The sequence below is a fragment of the Capricornis sumatraensis genome, chromosome 1 (assembly GCF_032405125.1).
Source record: "Capricornis sumatraensis isolate serow.1 chromosome 1, serow.2, whole genome shotgun sequence".
In the NCBI taxonomy this organism is placed as follows: domain Eukaryota; kingdom Metazoa; phylum Chordata; class Mammalia; order Artiodactyla; family Bovidae; genus Capricornis; species Capricornis sumatraensis.
Window position 1 is genome coordinate 8,886,322 of NC_091069.1, and position 6,000 is coordinate 8,892,321.

Genomic DNA, 6,000 nt, shown 5'->3' on the forward strand with positions numbered 1-6,000 from the left:
CTTTAGCTTAGACCTTCATTATTGCAGAAGGCTCCTAGTTGGCACCTTTGTTCTATTACCTTTAACTTCAGTTCAGTTCAGTCGCTCAGTCACGCCTGACTCTTTGCGACTCCATGGACTACAGCACGCCAGGCCTCCCTGTCCATCACCAACTCCCAGAATTTACTCAAACTCATGTCCATTGAGTCAGTGATGCCATCCAGCCATCTCATCCTCTGCCGTCCCCTTCTCCTCCCACCTTCAATGTTTCCCAGCATCAGGGTCTTTTCAAATGAGTCAGTTTTTCACATCAGGTGGCCAAAGTATGACCTTTAACTTATCCAACAAATATTTAGTGAGCACTTTCTATGTGCCAGACACTTTGTAAAGACCAGGAAGAACAAGAGAATTAAAAAGTAAATAAATAAAACCTCCTTCTAGCCAGACCCATACAAATCCTAGCCTGCCTCACAATTGTCTGAGCTTTAGGAGGCTTTTAATAAATCAAACTGCTCTCTTCTCTGTATTTGGAATCAGTTGAGAATTAGTGACAGGAGTCAGGCAAATGGAAATTGAAACATCAATTTCCTTATTGTTGGAGTTTCATTGGCAAATGTGGCCAAGACCAACAGCCACCTGGGCTTCCTACTACTTCCCCTCATTTAAACCCAGAGGCTTTCTCTCCAGCTCTGTGTTTTTTAACCAAGTAGACTTTTATTCAGGAGCACTAGGTTTTAAATAGCTTTTGAGAGCTATTTTAGAATGTTTAAATATGTACTGTGGTTAGCTGCTCAGTTGTCTCTGACTCTTTGTGACCGCATGGACTGTAGCCTGCCAGGCTCCTCCGTCCATGGGGATTCTCCAGGCAAGAATACAGGAGTGGGTTGCCACACCCTCCTCCAGGGGACCTTCCCATGTTTATATATGAAATTGCCTAAATTTGTATAATGCCTTGATTATAAACTCTTTCAAACACATGACAACTTTCTCCAAAAGATCAACAAGTAAACCACTGCTAATTCAGCCTAGTGATGGAAATGAATCTGAATTGTACTTTTAAAAAAATCCACTTGTTGCTAGGATATTGTAACTAATCATAGGAAGGACTGATGGTTTTTAAAAAAATAGGCAGGGACTTCCCTGGTGGTCCAGTGGCTGAGATTACCCAGCTCCCAATCAGTTCAGGGGGCCCAGGTTCTGTGCCTGGTCAGTGAACTAGATTCTACATGCTGCAACCAAGACCCAAGACAACCACATAAAGAAAGAAATACACATTTTTTAAAAAGAGTGGGCAGATAATTCAGATGGGATTAAAAACTCTTCAAACTTTCTTCCCTTAGCTCCTGGTTGACATTCTTTTAAGGCAGAATGGCCCTGAATAACCATCTTTTCAATAGGTTTCCTTTGTCTTTTCCTAATGTATTGAGCTAACAAAGAGACTGTGCCTCTTGTTACTGGTGTTGATACTGGCTCCTTTTCCAAGAGGAGGTCACAAATGTAGTCACAAAGCCACTTCAAGTCCTTCTCCGGTAGGTATTTGCATAGCCGCACTATATCCACCTACTTGTCCTAGTCCAGGGGCGCCATTTTAGAAATAAGAAGCTCCAATGGAGGCGGCAGTATTGGTGGTGGTACTAGACACAGCAGCAGCGGAGGCCCGGAGGCCGAAGCCGGAACCCTCCCTACCTCACATCCGCCAGTGAGTGGCATCCGGCCTGTGAGAGGTGTCTGCGTCTATGTATGGATGCGAGTTGGACCATAAAGAAAGCTGAGCACCCCAGAATTGATGCTTTTGAACTGTGGTGTTGGAGAAGAGTCTTGAGAGTCCCTTGGACTGCAAGGAGATCAAACAGGTCAATCCTAAAGGAAATCAGTCCTGAATATTCATTGGAAGGACTGATGCTGAAGCTGAAGCTCTAATACTCTGGCCACCTGATGAGAAGAACTCACTGAAAAAGAACATGATGCTGGGAAAGACTGAAGAAAGGAGGAGAAGGGAACGATGGAGGATGAGATGGTTGGATGGCATCACCGACTCAATGAACATAAATTTGAGCAAGCTTTGGGAGTTGGTGATGGACAGGGAAGCCTGGCATGCTGCAGTCCATGGGTCGCAAAGAGTCAGACATGAAACTGACTAACTGCGACTAAACTGACTGACTGCTTCTTGTAGGGTCGGACACAGCCCTGAAATGAGGTTATGAATGAGGAGACATGCGGATGCAAAGAGACTCGTTGTGTGCCTTCTGCCCTCCATTCCCAGCTGAAACTGCTTTCTCAGAGGAGCCCCATGGCTTCCCGAATCATCAAACTCAACAGAAGATATTGTCTTGATCTTCAAACTTTCTGTTACATTCAACACCTTCAGCCCCAGGCCTGGGTCCCACCACTAAGGATTCTAATTTAATCAGTTCCACGATCCATATTTTTAAAAAAACTTCCTAAGTTATTTTTGTGATTGGTCAGAGAGCACTCTCCTTTCTGAAACTGCCCCTCTGGCTTTTCTGACTCCTTCAAATTATGTTTTCTACTTCCTGAGCCCTCTCACTGCTCACCAGGGAAGCAAGAACTGCCTCCTCTGCCCCTGGTAACAGACATTCCCCCCAGAACTAGGAATGGAAATGTGACCCAGGCTGGGAAACTCAAGTCCTTTCCCAGGGTTCCTCTAACTGATGGGAAAATATATTTTTTAATTAATTTATTTTTAATTGAAGGATAATTGCTTTACAATATTGTGTTGGTTTCTGCCATACATCAACATGAATCAGCATACATACAACATGCCATATAGCAACATGATCAGCCATAGGTATACACCAGGGCTTTCCTGGTAGCTGAGATGGAAAACAATCTGCCTACAATGCAGGAGACCTGGCTTCTATCCCTGGGTCGGGAAGATTGCCTGGAGAAGGCAGTGGGAACCCACTCTAGTATTCTTGCCTGGAGAATTCCATTGACTGAGGTGCCTGGGAGGTTAGTCCATGGGGTCACAAAGAGTCGGACATGACTGAGTGACTAACACTTTCACTTTCATACATATGTCAATGGGGAAGATTTGTCCTCTCAAGTAGCAAGTCTGAGAACATACCCCATGCCGCCCAAGATCGTACTCACTGCAGTGGTGAAAACTCGTGGATGGTAGGAGACACGGAGGTCAACAGGCAGAAAGAAAGCAGGCTAAGGAGTGGGAGCTTGAGGGTGTGGACTGACTGTTCCTGGATCCAGTTAACCCTGAGGCACGATCTGTCCCTTTCCTTAGTTTGGTCACATGAACCCACACATTCTCCTTTTACACCTAAACTATTTTGAGATGGGTTTCTGTCACAACCAACAAGTCCCTCTGTAGTTCATCTCTTAGTTGGTTTCTTGGCCTCCTCACTGCACACATCAGTGAAATTAACTTTTCAAAATCAGAGCCCAAACCATCACTTGTCTGTCTCAAAAACCACTCAGTGTCCCACTGTCCTGGGATTAAGTACAACACCTTTCACAATATGTCCCCCCGTCTGACTTTCCAGACTTCCTACTACTTCGCCATACAAGTGGCAAATCAGGATCTGGCCATCCAGAACACCCTTCTCCTACCTCTGCTGATTAAAATCTATTCAAGAAAAAGGAAAGAAGGAAGGTTCTCCTCCTTTTTCAAGATCCACTTCACTTTACTCTAAGAAGCCTCTTTTTACTAAGAACTTCCTGCCTCCAAAGATGTAATTATATCCCTCCTCAGAACTAGAAGTTCTCGGTTCACATATTATTGAAGCCTGCCCCCAACAGCAGTATCTAACGATCTCTGTCTCATTCTGTCTCAGATTTTGTGCTGCCTCATCTCAAGACCCTCTCTTTAAGGGCAAGACCATCACTCAGTTGCCAGAGTCAAAACTCTGAGGGTCACTTCCTCACCTCACCACCCATGCATTTACCAGGTCCACTCTAACTTTCCTCTTAATTATTCCTTAACCCAATCCCATTGTTCCTGCCACTCATCAGAACACTTAATATCTCTTACCTGGCCACTCTGATAGGTCTCCCGGCTGCTAGCTTTTTTCTTCTGCAATCTAGCTGCCCATTGATACCAGTAATCATTCCAGTATGCAAATCTGATCATGCTCTGCTCTAGCTGAGAGAGTCAAGACCAAACTTCCTAGCAAGGAGGTTAAGCCCCCCACTGCTTATCCCAGGCTCATTGCTCACCACTCCCCAAGAAGCACCAGTCAGACCAGACTATTTGTGGCTCCCCTCAAATCTAGAGTGCTTTAATGCTGCTGGCCTTTGCACAGATGGTCCCCTCTGTCTGGGAACGCCTCCCTCGCCTCTGCCTGGTAAAGGTCTCATCCTTTAGGTAGTCCCTCCACTGAGAAATCTCCCTGGACTTCCCTAGGTAACAGCACTTCCACAAGCCCCAGCTTAATCTGGAAGGAGATGCTCCCTCTGCATGCTCAGTGCCTGTAACAAGGCCCAGCACAGCACACAGGTGCTCAGTAAGCTGATTTGTGACCACTCACCTAGACATCCTGGTGACATCCAGGATGTGTGAAGTCAAGACATCCTGGAGTGTGAAGTCAAGTGGGCCTTAGGAAGCATTACTATGAACAAAGCTAGTGGAGGTGATGGAATTCCAGCTGAGCTGTTTCAAATCCTAAAAGATGATGCTATGAAAGTGCTGTACTCAATATGCCAGAAAATTTGGGAAACTCAGCAGGAGCCACAGGACTAGAAAAGGTCAAGTTTTCATTGCAATGCTAAAGAATGTACTCTACAATTGCACTCATTTCACATGCTAGCAGGGTAATGTTCAAAATCCTTCAAGCTAGGCTTCAATAATACATGAACCGAGAACTTCTCGATGTACAAGCTAGATTTAGATAAGGCAGAAGAACCAGAGATCAAATTGCCAACATCCACTGGATCACAGAAAAAGCAAGAGAATTCCAGAAAAACATCTACTTCTGCTTCATTGACTATGCTAAAGCCTTTGACTGTGTGGATCACAACAAACTGTGGAAAATTCTTCAAGAGATGGGAATACCAGACCACCTTACCTATCTCCTGAGAAACTTCTATGCAGGTCAAGAAGCAGCAGTTACAACCAGACAATGGACTGGTTCCAAATTGGGAAAGGAGTTTGTCAAGGCTATATATTGCCACCCTGCTTGTTTAACTTATATGTAGAGTACATCATGTGAAGTGCCAGGCTGGATGAAGCACAAGTTGGAAATCAGACTACAGGGAGAAATATCAATAAGCTCAGATATGCAGATGATACTACCCTAATGGCAGAAAGCAAAGAGGAACTAAAGAGCCTTTTGATGAAAGTGAAAGAAAGAGTGAAAAAGCTGGCTTAAAACTCAACATTCAAAAAATTAAGATCATGGCATCCAGTCCCATCACTTCATGGCAAATAGATGGAGGAAAAGTAGAAACAATGACAGACTTTTTTCTTGGACTTCAAAATCACTGTGGACGGTGTTGCAGTCATGAAATTAAAAGATACTTGCTCCTTGGAAGAAAAGCTATGACAAACCTAGAGAGTATATTACAAAGCCGAGACATCACATTGCTGACAAAGGTCCATATAGTCAAAGCTATGGTTTTTCCGGTAGTCATGTACAGATGTGAAAGTTGGACCATAAAGAATGCTGAATGCCAAAGAACTGATGCTTTTGAATTGTGGTGTTGGAGAAGACTCTTGAGAGTCCCTTGGACTGCAAGGAGATCAAACCAGTTAATCTTAAAGGAAATCAGTCCTGAATATTCATTGGAAGGACTGATGCTGAAGCTGAAGCTCCAATACTTTGGCCACCTGATGAAGTGCCAACTCATTGTAAAAGACCCTGATGCTTTCCCTCATTGGAAAGACTGGGGGCAAGAGAAGGGGACGACAGAGAATGAGATGGTTGGATGGCATCATTGACTCAATGGAGATGAGTTTGAGCCAACTCCAGGAGATAGTGAAGGACAGGAAAGCCTGGTGTGCTACTGTCCATGGGTTCGGAAAGAGTTCAATACAACTGAAGAGAGTGA